Below are 17,411 nucleotides of genomic sequence, written 5' to 3'. Positions count from 1 at the left end.
ACTTATTTGTCTTATACTGCACCTTGGTAGTGGTAGATAACTAGCCGAAGCAAGGTAACTGTTTTCTGATTGGCTGCCCCTCTTAACCGAAAGACTTAAGCAGAAGGTGGGGCTCCTCTGCCTGGATATCAATGTCAAAGTTGGTGATATCATATCAGGTGGTTGTCCCTCTCATTCAAAATGAACCATGTAAGGATTCCTAAAATTTATATGAAAACTCTTTTCTGTTGGTCCCGCTTTTGCTGCCGAAGTGGCCCTGATCCATGGAGGCATGGACTCCAACAGAGCCCTGAAGGCGTGCTGTGGTTAGCAACAGCACCTTTAAGTCAGGGGTGTCCAACTCCAGGCTTCAAGGGCCGGTGTACTGCAGGTTTTAGATGTGTCCTTGATCCAACATAGCTTATTTAAATGCCTAAATTACCTCCTCAACATGTCTTGAAGTTCTCCAGAGGCCTGGTAATGAACTAATCATTTGATTCAGGTGTGTTGACCCAGGGTGATATCTAAAACCTGCAGGACACCGGCACTTGAGGCCTGGAGTTGGACACCCCTGCTTTATGTCCTGTAAGCTGTGAGGTGGGGCTCCATGGATCAGATTATTTGTCCTGCACACCTTCTTCCCTTACTTCGTGGTTCAGTTCAAGTGCCCATTGTTGGGGCTTTTGGTGGTGGGCAAGGGTGAGCAGGGCCACCCTGACCGAGCTGCAGCTATCCAGAACCATATGTAAAAAACGGTGATGCTCTGTGTATTCCGACACTTTTCTATCAGAACCAGAATGAACTTTTTCAACAATTTGAGCTACAGTAGCTCGTCTGATGGATCTGACCGCATGAGCCAGCCTTCACACCCATTAACGTATTAACGAGCCTTGACCCTGCCACTGGTTCACCACTGTTCCTTCCTCGGACCACTTTTAATAGATACCGACCACTGTGGACTGGGAATACCCCACAAGAGCTCCAGTTTATGAGAAGCTCTGATCCAGTCATCTAGCTGTCACTATTGGGCCTTTGTCAAACTAATTTTTACTGCAGATTTGTCTTTGAGGACAAAATATTCACTTGCTCACTGATATCAATGCCATTGGTCATAATCTTATGCCTGATCTGTGTATGTTACAAGTAGCTACTGTTTTTAGGTTGTAAGTCCACACTTCACCCTATTTTACATATAATCTGGGACTTAAAACTGCAGCATTTTGAGGCACTGCTGAAACAACTAACAGCAGCAGTTTCGTGTTCCTAAAAAGGAGGAGGGGCAGATGCTTTACACTGCACATGCAGAGGTAGCTCAACACCTCTCCACTATCTCATGCAAACCTGTTCTCTTAGTGTGGTGAATACAGGTCAGTGGAGCCGAAACCTAGCAATGAATTCCTAGTGTGAACACACTCCAGACCGTGATAGACACGCTTAAATACGCTTTATTTCCAAATATGATGTTTTTAGGGCTTAAATGATTGCTCACAGTCAGAGTTGTGCACAACTGCCGAATAAAGGAGCTCCTATGTGACAGTATAGTGGAGGAATATGTGTACTTTTGAGGATGCATCTAATGGATTCAAACAACGGGGAGCTGTGAAAGCACAAAAAAAGGGGTTTTTAAAGAAGAGATACACAAGATGCAGCAAGCCTCGCCAAGTATGGTAATAATAAGCAGAACAGGAGGAGCTCTGTGTTTGAGGAGGTAGACAGCAGTCATCAAAGCCTGTAGCATGACATGTACAAGCAGCTGCTGCATTATGCGAGCATGAAAACTAAAGACTTTCTCAGTATCTTGATTAAACAGGACTGCAGGGACTGGCTTGGATATAATTTTTGAGGGTCAGCACATATTGATTAGCTGACATGGTAATAGCTCCAGGACCCTTAAATCATCCCCTGTAACCCCCTTCTTCTCCATCATATCTTTCTTTCAATTTAAGACTTTCCATTCATGTCATTTCCCCTCATCGCTTCCCTGACCCCTATTAGATTTCATTACCTTCTGCTGTTTCCTCTCTAATTTAATTCCTCTTCTGTTTTCTTCATTCCCTCTGCTTGTTTTCCCCTAGGAATCATTGTATACAGAAATCTAGAATTTGAAGCAAAACTCTTTAATCGGTATATACATTAATTATGAGCTGTTTGTGTTTGAAGGCCTATTCCTAAAGCTGGCTAAAAAAGGACTACCTTCTCAAGCAGACTGTGAAAAGCCTCGAGGTATCAACATTGTTCTATACATGCTGGCTGTTTGAGATAAATAAACAAGAGAAAGATCATTTTGCACTTTAAAGCAAAGAACTTAAAATGATCCAGCTGCTGATACTGGATGTTCACGAATTTGTTTTGACTTACTTTGAAGAAACGTAAGTGTTATGGTGGCAAAGGAATGTATGGTGAGTCATTCTTGTACAGTATATGTTCAGTATGTGGGTTGAATACCCCTGAAGAGATGAGTTTGGAACCATTCGCTTTATGCTGGCTGTCTCTTTGTTTTTATGCAGAACCTAATGTAAAAATGATCTGCTCAAAGTGAAACAATGAGCAATGATCAATAAAAACAACCATAGGTTGAAGTGTGCAGAGTCATGCCTGGCTCATTGTCAAAGGTAAAGCAATTGGACCACTGAATGATTGTATCCAGCTGTCTAAACAATATGGTTTAATAAGTGTAAGAAATCAATAAAAAAGAACAAGTGGAAATGTAGCAACGATTGTGTGACATAAATATCACCACTTACTCTAGGCAAAAAAAGATGGACTTAGCAATAAACCCCAGCTTTTTAAAGTAGGGTTTATTTATAATAATATGGAGGCAAACTGCCATCTACATACACAGGAAGTGACATGAAACAGAAATCCACATTAACCACTTACATTCAGACTCGCGACGGGAACTAGTTGAAAAAATAAATCTGAAATTCTTCGAGAAAGAGTGATGTCGTTGTGTGTCCTGCTTGCTTTTATAAAGGAATATAACCAGAATACAAGCAGTCGACAAGCAGCTGAGTCAAGTCTCCTATTGCAAAGAGGTGTGTCGCAGCCAAGTTATGCTCATCGGCACAGAATGACTACGATTTGTTACAACATGTTCATAATAATCTGTCTGTGTTTATAAATTACCCATCCATCCATCCATCCATCCCAGCTGCCATGGAGCGAGAAGGCAGGGTACACCCTGGACAGGCTGCCAGTCTGTGGCAGGGCTAAAACAGAGAGACAGACAATGATTCACACTCACATTCACACATACAGCCAATTTTCAATCAACAGTTAACCTAACCCGACGAACTGCATGTCTCTGCACTGTGGGAGGAAGCTGGAATACCCGGAGAGAACCGATGCAGAGGCAGGGAGAACACTATATACATGCAAACTGTCTGATTGCACTCTGTCCAAATCAGACTGTGATTGTTTAGAAATAGGTTGACTCCCACCTGGTCAAAAGCTTAATCTGTTGGTTACCCATAGATTGAAGGTCATAAACGCTCAACCTTGGGGGGACTAGTTGCAATCAGTGTTGGTCAAGTTACTTGAAAAAAGTAATCAGTAACTAATTACTGATTACTTCCCCAAAAAAGTAATCCCGTTACTTTACTGATTACTTATTTTCAAAAGTAATTAATTACTTAGTTACTTAGTTACTTTTTAAAAACACGATTTACAACCTGAATAGGTGATAAAGCGATAGATCTTTCAGCCCAATTCTACTTTTTCTGCATAATCCATCATACAAAATGTAATCAAATGGAAAAGTCTCTTTTTTTTAACTTGTTTTATCAGTTTTAATCTTTTAACTCTATGCATCAAGCAAAAATTTAATTATATGCAACATTCTCTGACTTGAATAAATTAGTTTAACATTTAAACCTATTTTCTGCCCATTCCAGCACATAAAATAAAATATTTTTTGTGTTTACACTCACTCTTTCAAATAGATGCAAGTAAAACGCAGCAGAAAAAAAATAAAGTCAAAGACTCAGCGGTCTTGTTGCTCTATTTTCACCTGTAAAGCAGGACTAGGGGTAGGCGGAGGTTTACCTTGGTGCAGGTGTGCCGCGGTCAGTTGTGCATTACGTCGTTGCGCACTCGGTGCTTGCTTGGAAGTTTAGGGGTTTTTTTCGCTGTAAAAAGAAGTTTTCTTCCCACGCACGATGGACGCTAATGTTTTTGTCACTTTTTATGGAATCAAACTCAAAGTAAGGTCAGTACTTCCACGCTTTAAACGCTGCACGCTCATACTCTCTCCCACAATCGATATGTGATCCATTGTTGATCTGCACACAGCTGTTGTCACTGTCGTGAGACATTCTCGCAAAGAAATCACGGTTTTAGTAACGCAGTAACGCAGCGTTCCTACGGGAAGTAACGGTAATCTAATTACCGTTTTTGCAATAGTAATCCCTTACTTTACTCGTTACTTGAAAAAAGTAATCAGATTACAGTAACGCGTTACTTGTAACGCGTTACAAGTAACGCGTTACTGTCCATCTCTGGTTGCAATCAGTTGCCTAATACAAGAAACACCAAAACATGGATTTTTCCTAGTCACAATCAGGTTAGACTGAGCCATGAAGTGATGTGCTAATTGCTTTATATGTTGACACAGCTTTAGAGATAGAATGAGGATGTCAGTTATTCAGAAGGGACTCCAAGTAGAGCTACTGCTCCTCCACAACAAAAAGAATGACTTGAGATGGTTTGGACATTAGGATGCCTCCTGAGTTCCTCCAAGGTGAGGTGTCTTTGTGCATGTCCACTCTGAAGGAGACTCTGGAGTGCAAACTATCTCTGTCTCTTTGCTTGCTTGGGGACAATGCTAGAAAATGGATTGATGGATGGCAGATCTTCACATTTATCCCTATTTGTTCCACATTATGTTCCTGGGTATTTATCAATATATGACTTCACATTCACTGACTCAGCTCCAGCTGAAAAAAGTGATGAGTAAATACATTTCTGAAACATGATGTCTAACATACAGGGTCTACTGGTGGCAGATAAATGAGCGCTACAGCTGTTTCTGCTGCTGCTGCCAGCATACCCTACTACTGGTATCAATATTAAACAGGCCAAACAACAAGTACATCATTTATCTTAGACAAAGAATCACAGGTGCTGATTGGACCTTAGGATAGATGTTCAGCGAAGCACAGCCGGCAGTCTGCGTCATTTTTCATTTTTGCCTCCTACACCCTCACAAATTGTGTTCGAGTAAACAGCCAGGTATGCAAATGGATTTCTTTTGTTTCTTTCAAAAGGTCCTTCTATTTGATTCCTAGGAATGAACAATACAAAAGCATGTTCATGATATTAGCTCCATACACACACACACGCACACATACACAAAAGCAATCTTCAAAATACCACTCATATCCTCAGGTACAGGACAGTTTTGTTTATTACACGTATGACAGAAGTTCATCATCACCCCTAAGCAGCGGATGAATGATCGTGTTTACCGTTTTTTTCAGCCCGTCACACACACAAGGAGCATCACCGCGAGGGCTGCTGGCAGGATAATGCTACACCATTGCATTCTGGGTCATTGTGTTTATTTGGGGACAAGGTGGGTTGGGGTGGGGAGCAGTAGTGCAGATGAGGAGAGTATCACTCTAAAAACTAAAACTGACATTTACTTAAAATTTTTAAGGCAACACTTTTACACTGAAAAATATTGAGTAGATTGGAAACCAGTCAAATCTGTTCAATATACTTGATCAATTGAATAAGTAAAGCTTAAACAAATCAAGTTGAAATGAGTAATCGTAATTGTTACACAAACATGAAAAAATTATGTAAATATAACAGATATCATGAGTTAAAAACAAATGTAAGGTTAAGTGAAAACCACACAAAAAAATTGAGTCAATAACACTGACATGCTTGGTCAATGTAACTGAAATATAGATGGTCAGTTAATCCAAAATTTTGTTCCATTTACTTAATTTTGTAAACTGAACTTAATCAAAATTGTACCTAAAATTAAATATGGTAAAGGGCCTGTATTTAGTCCCTGTGGACCCCAAAGCGCTTTACACTACATTCAGTCATCCACCCATTCACACAATAGTGATGGCAAGTTACATTGTAGCCACAGCTGACAGAGGCGAGACTACCAGACACTGGCGCCACTGGGCCCTCTGACCACCAACAGTAGGCAACGGGTAAAGTGTCTTGCCCAAGGACATAACGACCAAGAGTGTCGGAGCTGGGGCTCAAACCGGCAACCTTCCGATTACAAGACAAACTGCCAACTCTTGAGCCACAATCGCCCCATTTGAGAAGGTTTACAGTAAAACAGCCTTAACGTTACATTAACAGTTTGCACCCAGGCCACATAACCGGCAAATTTTCCAGGTGGCTCTCCCGTGAGTTTGTGTCTGTTGACTGCCATTGTGATGATGGAAAATTTCCTGTGAGGCTATGTGTTCTTGCCACTCGCTAATACTCAATTACTCTATGTTATCCTGCTTTACTTACACTTTTCAGTTGTAGTTGCTGACAATAAATAATATTGATTTGAATAACTAATGATTTTAGTGCAAGATACTGATGAGTATAGATACCCGTTTCTCAAATATTTTGATTCAATTTTAAACAAAAATATTAAGTACATGCAAAGAAGGTATTCTGTGAACCACATACTGATTTTTTTTGTCTGAGATAAATGTAAATAAATACCTTAATTTAACACAAACACATAAGTTAAAATTTCAGACATCTATTGCAATTTATCAAACTCAAATAATTACTAAAAGGATATTCATAGATTTTATCAGACTCATCTAACTTATAGTGATATTTACTAAGTCTTTGAATTACTTTTTAGAGTGAAAAGGAAATAACTAAACATCATTTGTGGTAATGAAGTAGCATTAGAACCACTCCAGAAGTGGACACATTACTTGGAGATTTAAAAAAAAAACAATCATTTTTCTTCTTGAAGGATTGAAGATGTAGCCCAGCGACCAATTTCCAGAGTCTGAGAGATATAAATATTTCACTTATAAATATTTATAACAATTATGATGCATTGGTTTTGCCTGAGGAAGTACATTAGTCAGTGATATGTGTTTAAGTTTGAGATTTGTTTTTTTTGGCAAAGCATTATAATAAAGTGCAAGACAATATTTCAGAGCTCGCAGGATTCTACTTGATCAGCAATGAAGTAGAAGCAGTAATGAAGTAGAGTTCATTATGTGCAGGCTGTAATGGTGGCATATTCACGGAAGCCTGAATTGATTTTCTTTTGTTGAGTTGCTCGTAATTAACCCTGATAACACCAACAAACTTAACAAGAACTGCTGCTACTGAGTGAGCTTCCTGCAGACCCCAAGAACAAACTACAGTAAGGAAGACTTTCAAGAACTAACACCAGGGTTTTAAATTTTTGGTTTAAAAAGTGATGGAGTTCTCCGTCATTTCCTTCTACCTGTATGCTTGTTCTAGAGAAGGGATGCCAGGTATTGTCCATACTCTATGCTGGTCCACCTCTGCTTCAGTGCTTCAGGCCAGTTATCCTGCATTCTGCACCAGTGCAAACATAATTAGATTGCTATAAATGTGTAACCCATTATCAGTGCTAGATTTGCTGAAATCAATTATATTATGTGTAAACTGATGTTATGTTAATTAAACATAAATTTCGAACTGAATGATTATTGCAGCGTTGGAACTCATGTTTATGTAAATGCTAAAAAACAAAAAATGTAGTGCATTCATCATAATTTGGATGGCTGCTATAATATACACTGTAAAAAAATATTCCGTAGAAAAACGGAAAATGTCCTGGTAATTTTCTGCCAGTACATTTTCTGTTTTTTTACGGAAGTTTGACGGACTTTTCTGTAAACGATAAAACGGAAAATTCTGTAGATTTACAGTATACTCTCTGTACTATTTACGGACATTTCCTTCAGCTATAAAACGGAAGATTCCGTTTATTCACAGTATATTTTCTGTATCATTAACTGATATTTTCCGTAAATAGAAAATTAGAAATTTCTGTTTATATTACTATTTCCAAGCACTTCTTTTCACTGTAACTCATTAAATATAGTTCTTTATATCCTTGAACGTACATTTCTATGCAATTACAACCTAGTACACCATGTACTCAAAAATTCATAAATTAAAACTTAAATTAATTTGTGCTTCGTACACAACAACATTGGTACAATTAATGTTAAATATTCTTTTATTCTCCTCAACTCTAAAACTATACTAAAATATAATGACAGCATCCATCTTGTCATAAAACTACTAAACAGCTGATACATGAACAAAATAACTCACAAGCTTTCAAATTTGAGCATTTTTATTTCCTTAAAATCAGGTTGCCCTCATGTAAATGTGTTTATTTACATTCATTCAAGTGGCTACCAAGTGTTTTCTTCAAACAGGACACCCGACAAACAAAAAATGTCATATTTAACTATATGTTCACATGTAATAATATCCATAGTACCTTTTAGTTAGAATCACTGCCTTGTGGTAGTTTTGCCTCAGCCAAATGGTTAAGGTGTGGTTTACATCCATGTCTGTCCACTTATGATACAGTATACACATGTAGTCAGTTATAGCCAAACACCTTTGATTACTGAATTACATTCACTTCATTAATGAAGTGAATGTCATTCACATTTGTGTGAACATTTGTCTGAGAACAACTCTTTACCTTAAAATATAACATACTTGAGTCAAAATTTGTTGACTGTTTAAGTGGTGCCACATGAATAAAACTGAACAGATCTAAAGAAGATGTTCCTGAACTTTGGGTTTATTCGAACAGGACGGATGGATAACCACAGGACTTTTCACCATATGATAACTAAAACACAAAATAAATTAAGACAGATTACTGTCCCAAACTTAAAGATAAAAGTGTATTTACTGGACTTGTTTTGTCAGTGAGGAGCAAAGTACAATTAGAAGTGCTTGTTCTGATGAAAAGTTAAACTGTAAACAGCAGCGTAGTGAATAAGGATCTGTGTCATCCTCAGCAGTGACAACACTTAAACATCATAGTTCAAAATCCTTAATGCACACCTTTTTCTCCATGGTGTTCAAATGCTCTTAGCTGTTTAAGTAGAGGAAAAAGTCTGACATATTTCATGACCATTAAATGTTAGACAAGGCTCTGAAAACAAGGTTACGGTTACAAACAAAAACCTCTGCTTGTGCGCACAGACCCTAAATCACAACAAATAAGACAATAGTAAGGCAAATTACTTAAGTCTTGTTACCACTCTTCATATACCAGTGTGACAAAGTCCTGAATCCAGCCTGCATGTTAGTCCATCAAGGTCCATCTGAGCTTTAAGTAAAATACACTCAGCTTTTCCTTGGATTTTCAGAGTTGCTCAGTTCATACAGGAACTGCAGCAGTTGGGATTAACGTGTCGCTGTGTTGCTCCTCCAAGTCAGCCATTGAGACTAGTCGCAATTTATTCTGAGAAAAAAAAGAGAAACAACAAGTCATTTTTAAAAAGTTTGTATTTTTATTTTATTTTTTACCTAGAACATAAACAACATAAACAAAAAAGGATTAGGGCTGTGCGATATGACGATTTATATCAGATGACAATATAAAAATGTGTATGTTTCATATTATACACTATTGTTTGTTATGTGGTGTTGCAAAATAAACTGTTTATGGCAATATATTTTTCATGATTTTGATGGTCACTGTAGTGGCTATATTAATTTCTTAAAGTTCTCTCTTTCTCTTATACTTAAAATAACCACACTATGGACGGACAAGTGACTGTTTTTACGTGTACTTTCGTTACCAACAATGACGGTAAAACCATTGCGTGGCTCCGCCGTCCGCTTGTTTATTTTCCACATAAACCTTTCACAATAAAGCTCAAATGATGTACATTATTCCCAAACATCAAATTTCAGAATATGCATCAAACAAATGACCTCAAATAAAAACATGAAGTGACTATAAATGGCGCTTACAGTCACCACGCAGATGAAGGCACAGAGAATACCAGCATGACCAGCGAGGATGAGGCAGAACCAGCTAGCTCCATCAGAAGGACCAGACAAAAGAAATCGAGGACCTTATTGTTAAACGAGGGGCTACCTCTGTAGCATGGACATGGTTTGGTTATGAAAAGTCTGACACGCCCCAGAAAGCTATACTATGCAAATTATGCCACAAACTGGTCCCCACCACCACTCAAACACGACAAACCTCTTTAACCACCTACACAAGAATCACATGAAAGAGTATGGAGAGAGTTTACGAATGAAAAGCAAAAAAGAGCCGTCAGGTGCTCAAAATAATCCTTAGACTCAAACGTTAGAACAGGCTTTTCCTCGCAGCACGCCGTGAAATAAATACTCAGAAAGAAAATGGCAGCCGTTTAAACTCATGTCTAAAAATGTATAGTTTCATGCATCGGTCAAAACACTCGACTCCAGGTACACGACGCCCAACTGAAAACACTTCACATAAGTCGAGTTGCCCGAGAATCACAGAATTTACAGAAAATGCACTATTTTGTGATATATATCGTTATCAGGAGAGAAATGTCTTATATTGGGATGTGAGATTTTGGTCATATCACACAGCCCTACAAAGGATTATAATTCACGTAGAGTTGCATACACATAACACCATTCTGTTGCAACAAAAGCAGTTTATAATTAAAGTAACATACATACCTTGAAAAACGAAATCAACCACAACATTAAACTCACCTTGTGTTTGTAGAGAAGGTGGTCAGGGTTTTTCTTCATTTCCTGAGACCAGCTGCTCTGGATTATTACCAGCTTGTATCTTCATCTTTTTTTTCACTTGGTGAAGTCTTTCATTGCTCTGCACTGGAAAACCAAAGTGTGTGATTAAAGGTGAAATAAGGGATATTTTTCCACTGCAGGACTTAGAGTCAAGTAGTGATAGCTGTTGAACCATTTCTCAAATAATCTGTAAGGATCTGGATTTTTAAGAAAGATACAAATATCTCTGCTTATATTTGGCTAAAAGCTTGATATAGACAAGGCATATAAAGCCCCTGCACACCAGCACTGCGCTTACATTATAGTTCAATCAAGAAATAGTTATTATTGATTTATTATTGAATTTTTTTTAGTAATAATTATTAGTATTTAATCATATTTGCACAGTGGGTGACAAAAATATTCCACATACTAGAAATGCTGCTCAACATTTCATAAATTACATTTTCAACAAATGCTGGAGTAAAAACACAGTTACAGGGAAAATGTGTCTGTCTATAAATATTAACTAAACATTTCTATGTGCTACAAAATAGACATGTGGTGAGGTGAAACTATACTTTCAATAATATTACCACTACAGTCTGTTAACCACCGAAATAATCTATGCTGGTCAGCTAGCTAAAAGTATTTACTTTAGCAGCCCAAATCAGAGTGCTGCTAAAGTATCATCAGCAAAAGCTAATGCTACATTAGCATTTGCTAGCGTCAGCCGGGAAGGTCTGAGGGTTAAACTAGGGTTAGTGTAACTTTGCCCGAAACCCTTTAAAGTGTACAGTAGAGCCAACTGTAAAACACGGGTATTGATACAGTACTTATGAGAGTCCTAGAATAATTTCTAGGACCATAAGTTCTCACTTTCCCCAGTTATCCACATCGCTGACTTTCGCTAATTAGCTAGTTAGCAGTCACAGCTGTGTAATACCCAGAGAGACACAGACAGCTAACTATAATATTTATGAAAACTGGTTCAGCCACTGAAGGGCAAAACTGGTGGTATCACAGTAAAAATTATTTTTAACATTAACTAAAATAAAGCTTAAGTCATGTTAAACCTAAATAACAATTATTTTTTTTAAAATGAGTCAGCAAAATATTCCTGACTTGTCTGGAGACAGCCGAAACCAGTTAACAAATAAATTAACAATTCTTTCTAAATAAAAACGCAGAGTCTTTTGAAAATTATTATTTTTGATAAAAGGAAACATGAGTTTTAATACTTACCACAGAAATTTGAAGGCAGTTTCTCCAACTTCAGAGTCCAAAATCCAGATGAAGCCTGAAAGAAGCCTAATGGCTGCTCTTGCGCTTACTTTTCCCTCCTTTTTGGGTTCTTTTTCCCACAATGCATTGCAGTAGTTGAGAAATACAGAAAAATACCTGTAAATGACTAATACGGAAAATTCCTTCACGTTTATATAGTAGATAGTACTGTATTTTTACGGATTTTTTTTACAGTGTATAATATATGTGATGCCTTTTATACAGCTAAAAAAAATAAAAATAAAGATAAAGGAACACTTACCTGCATACTCTCTCCACATGAGAGGATGCATTGTCAAGTACCAGAAGGAACCCAGGATCCACTATACCAGTGGAAAGTCTGACACTGGGTCCAAGATTTTCATCCTTATACCTAATGAAAGTCAGGGTGTCGTAACTGTAGAGTTCTGTGAGTACCCCCATGGATATGCCTCTCCAGCCATCACTGACCCACCACGTTTATGCTGAACGACATTACAGACAGCATAATGTTCTTCACGGTGTCTCCAGACCCTGTCACATCAGTCACATGTGCTGAAGGTGAACCTGCTCTCATCTGTCAAAAGCACAGGGCCAGTGGTGGATCTGCCAGTTCTGATATTCGATGGCCATTGGCAATCGGGCTCCACGGTGATGAAGAGTGAGCACAGGGCACACTACAGGATGTTGAGCCCTAAGTCTGTTTATGATTGTTTAATGAGAGACATTTATACCAGTGGCCTGCTGGAGGACTCTGGCACTGCTCATCCTGTTCTTCCTTGCACAATGGAGCAGGTATCGGTCCTCCCGATGGGATGGAAAAAAATAGACAGAAAAGATTTCATTTCCTGTTTTTGGAGGGTTTCCTCGTTGTTGCCCCTCTATTGCACCTGCTCCACCTGTGCAAAGCAGCTGAAACTGACTAACATGCACCTCCCTACCATGCCTTGAATCACAGCGCTACATGACACATTCACTTTGGATCAATTATCACATTGTTGTAGTTATTTAACAAACACAGCAATATCAGATTGTGCTCTCATGCATGCATGAACAAAACATTATAAATGATATGAGCATGATTAATATACTGGATAATAATGGCTAAATAACTGTAATTTTGTTTAATAATCAGGTCACACACTTCATGGGACAGGTTTAAAAAATGAAAGTTTACTCTGATGATACCCAGTGAAAGGTCCCTTTTTTTAACAGATAAAAGATTACTGGCATTAATGGAACGGTCAAAGAACATCAAACCAAGACACTGCTTAAAAATAAAGAGAGATAATAACATCAGCAGAACTCAGAATTCGTTTTTTAAATACTGGACAATGATGTTTAACACAATCATGACCCTTTCCCTGATGGGTGGTATTTAAAGTCAGAACACAGAACACAAATTTTAACTCAGAGAATTGAATTCTCAGGGATAGCAAGATGTTTGTAAAAAATTATATTCTTCCTTTTTTTAAGTGCTGTTTTAATAGTGCAAGGTGTTTGAAGTAGTCAGGAAAAAAGGATATATGTATCTGTACTTAGGTCCCAGTTTGAGGGATGACCGGTAGGAAAACCAGTCTAAGAGAAACAAGCATATAATCATTGCTGTAAGCGCTCAGAGCCTTATTTAAGGAAAATTAGACATACCAAATTGTGAAAATTAAAAAGGAGTTAGTGTGCATTTTAGTGCTGGGTAATTATTATCGATGCATTCATTTGTAAGCAGCATTCAACCAGAGTTTGGTTAGCATGCACAAATATTGTGCAAAGTGATAAAATGAAGACAAACTTAACATAATCAGAATTTTGGCAGAATCCAATATCGGTGATTCAATCGGGGACAGAGTTGCCACCGAGCTGCTGGAAGGCTCGTAATATTCTCACCGCTTCTAAGCAGGAAGCGGTGAGTTGCACTGACGTCAGCTTGAAGGTCACACCAGTGAAACAATTACATTTTGCTTTGAAATCAATCTCTTCCAACCGGTTAATATAATATTGATGGCTTCAGTTAATACTGTGCACTTACTGCAAGTGCCAAGCAGAGATTGCTTGGTGGAATTCTTTTTAAGAGCAGGACAGTAAGATTTGACTGGAGGTGGCTGGGATCATGTAAAGGCTGGAGGTAAATAAGGGTAATCAGTAGTTTTACTTAGAGTTCATATTCGCTTAAATGGTTAAATAAGTACAAAAGGAAAATTATATAGCTTATAAGCCTTCCTTGTCACAGCATCCATCTTTCCATTTTCATCCACTTATTCAATTCAGGGTCATGGGGGGATAGCTGGAGCCCATCACAGCTACCATAGACAAAGATGTGGGGTACACCCTGGATAGGTTACCAGTCTGTTGCAGGGCCTAACACAGTAATTTACACCTATGGGCAATTCAGAGTCATCAGTCACCTACCTACCTCCTGCATGTATTTTGGTGAAGTCACCATGCTGCTTCCACTGTTAACTCATAAAAAAAGGGATGTCTTCCAGCAAGTCACGGGCAACCTGTTGTTCATACTAGATAACATAATTAATGTTTCTCCAGGATCATCAATGCAAATCATCAATCACAATGTTGCGATGATCTAAAACTTTTTCATAAAGCTAACAAGATCGATTAGATTTATATAACGCCAGCAATCATGTCAGGGTGCTTTACATTACTTTGGAATATTATAGATATGCAGTTTTATATATATATATATATATATATATATATATATATATATATATATATATATATATATATATATATATATATATATATATATATATATATATACATATATATACATATATATATATACATATATATACATATATATATATATATATACATATATATATATATATATATATATATATATATATATACATATATATATATATATATATATATATATATATATATGTGTGTGTGTGTATATATATATATACACACACATACATATACATATATATATATATATATATATATATATATATATATATATATGTATATATATATATATATATATATAAAACAATACAACAACAAACATTGCTTCTGAAATGAGATCAAATGTCAACAGAAAAAATAAGTCTAAATCCAGTAATTTAAAGTTTTAAGGTCAAATTTGATCTAAGTGAGAATACCACAGTCTCCTGGGTGAAAGGCCTTTGTTTGCCTTATTTATCCACAGAGAACTCTGGGATGCACGTTGTTCTACTATACTGAATGGGCTTAGCTTGAAAAACTTCAATAAATATTTTCTACATATCACAAGTGACAACGACAGCCTCTGTTGTTTTGAATAAATTGAAGTAAAGTGAAACTATCACCTGAATGAGCAGCATATTTCTGTTAATGCTATACCATAGTTGGGGTTTCTGGACCTGGAAAATCTGAATTACTAAAGGGGCAAAAGTCATATTCATTAATGAAATGATTTTTTGTAAATGAAATATTTTTTTCTACTTTTTGTCATTCTCACTGTAAATTGACATCATGATTGATTGAAGGAAGAAGTGTTACAATAGAAAGGCACAATCTACTGAGTTTAAAGGAAGCAATCAAAATCCACACCAAAACCTAGTGGGTTCTTTCTTTGCTCGTGCTTCACCTCTTTATCAAGTTTCATGAAATCTGGCTCAGTAGTTTTTGTGTAATCCCGCTGACAGACACCTCCGATGAGGCCCTCCACATGGCAGAAAAACAATGGAAAACTCGTTGTAATTACAGGCATGAAAAAACTGTTAATCCTTAGAGCCCTGTCACTGCCAATCTAGACACTTTATTTTTTTTTAAACATTTCTGGCTCTGGGAGTTCTCAGTGAAGCTTTGACTGAACACACAGCCATAAAGATAGGATATCGGCTCTCTCAGCAAACATGTTTTGGTACCTGAATGTGGAAAATGTGGATGAAAGACATCTGTAAGGGGCGAGGAGCGAAGCTGCCTCCATGCAAAAAAGATGAGGCCGGATAAGGAGGAAGCTATTTGTTCTGATGCCACTAAAGTCAGGCTAATTAATTTCAGTCAGACGTGCTTTGCTGTCAACATCCTTTGGCTTTATTAATGGATTTCATATTATCTGATTCTGACTGGTATTTGCATTCTGAAAGAGTGGGGACGTATTTGTTGATTTTTCCTACCATCCTTCATTTGCCAATAATATTGTGTTTGTGTGTGCAAAGTAAATGACATTGTGAGAGCGCGCTTTCATTTTATATCGCAAAATGTAGGTATCACTATACAGGATTTCATAAGCAGAGGTTTCTCATGAACAACTGTCATCTCCACCTACACCTTTTGGTTTCATGATTGTGGGTCCAACTCCAACTCACATAAGGAGTAATGCATTTTTAATCATGTGAGGGTTTCCTAGCACTTCATGTGCCTGCTGTCTGCTGTCTAAAAAACATAGTCGGGGACAGGAGAGAAATAGTGTGTCACATTCTGAATATTTTAAAGCCTAAAATGAAACATTTATGCTCTAAATAATGAACTTACAACCTCTATTCTCTGACTTTACATTAGAGAATATACAAAACAAGACACCTTTGTTCAGCTCGCCTAGGTCTTTGCATCATTCATTTGCTTCTTCACAATGGCTATAAGTAACAGACTCCCTTCATGCCTTTGTTTTCTGACTTTGAAATGGATCCCAGGAGAAATAATGAAAGCCTCCGTTGTTAGTTTCAGTCATATCTCCCGACACTCAGTGTGGCTTCAGTGTTTTGCATAATGTCCATGAATAATGGACCCATCTTGGAGGTACAGTCCCAAATACAACCTAGTTTTAGCAGAAAATCCCATTTGAGCATTGCTGTGAGTTCACCTGCACCGCGTAGAGCACGTAACACTCGGCGCTTCACTTGACTGAATTATTGCATGCCATAGTCAGTGTGGGCTCTCCCCATCATCATCTCCAAATGATCAACAGTAGGGCAGCAGTAATAGATTTTGTAACAGCTGTTTTAGGCAGGTCAAGTCTGGCTTGTCTGTTTTAGTAAAAGGTAAAAAACATTTAGAATGTGAAATTGTGTTCTTGTGTACAGTACTGTGCCCTAAAAACAGCCTTTGTGAGGTTATCTGTTGAGTCACCATTTGGGTAAAGACAAAACTGTCCAGTATGGAAGATTTCTCTCCCTCCCATTCTATTTAAAAGTAGAATGGGAGGGAGAGCCTTCAGTTTTCAGGCCCCTCTTCTGCAGAAACAGATTCCAGTTTGGATTTGGGAGACAGACACTATCTCTACTTTTAAGATAACGCTTAAAACTTTCCTTTTTGCTAAAGCATACAGATAGTGCATCATGGGAATCCCCCAGCAGCCTACAGCGTCACCTGATCCAGCCCTGAGTATTTTTCACTCACTGTGTGTTAACAGACCTCTCTGCACTGAATCATACTTGTTATTAATCTCTGGCTCTCTTCCACAGCATGTCCTTCATCCTGTC

General features: G+C 37.7%; 1 long non-coding RNA gene and 1 pseudogene across 1 annotated transcript; one reads left to right on the top strand and one right to left on the bottom strand.

The window, feature by feature from the left end:
- Positions 1–17,411, top strand: part of LOC113016850 (gamma-aminobutyric acid receptor subunit gamma-3-like) — a 187,537-nt pseudogene that overhangs the window by 103,489 nt on the left and 66,637 nt on the right.
- On the bottom strand, positions 8,373–12,174 carry LOC113016851 (uncharacterized). The gene is made up of 3 exons (XR_003271317.1): positions 11,962–12,174; positions 10,699–10,821; positions 8,373–9,436 (listed from the first exon to the last, which is right to left on the bottom strand). It is a non-coding gene; the product is annotated as an uncharacterized LOC113016851 (long non-coding RNA).

Source organism: Astatotilapia calliptera, chromosome 23 (genome assembly GCF_900246225.1).
Source record: "Astatotilapia calliptera chromosome 23, fAstCal1.2, whole genome shotgun sequence".
Lineage (NCBI taxonomy): Eukaryota > Metazoa > Chordata > Actinopteri > Cichliformes > Cichlidae > Astatotilapia > Astatotilapia calliptera.
Note: the sequence above shows the minus strand (reverse complement) of the source record. Positions and strands in the feature narration are given on the sequence as shown.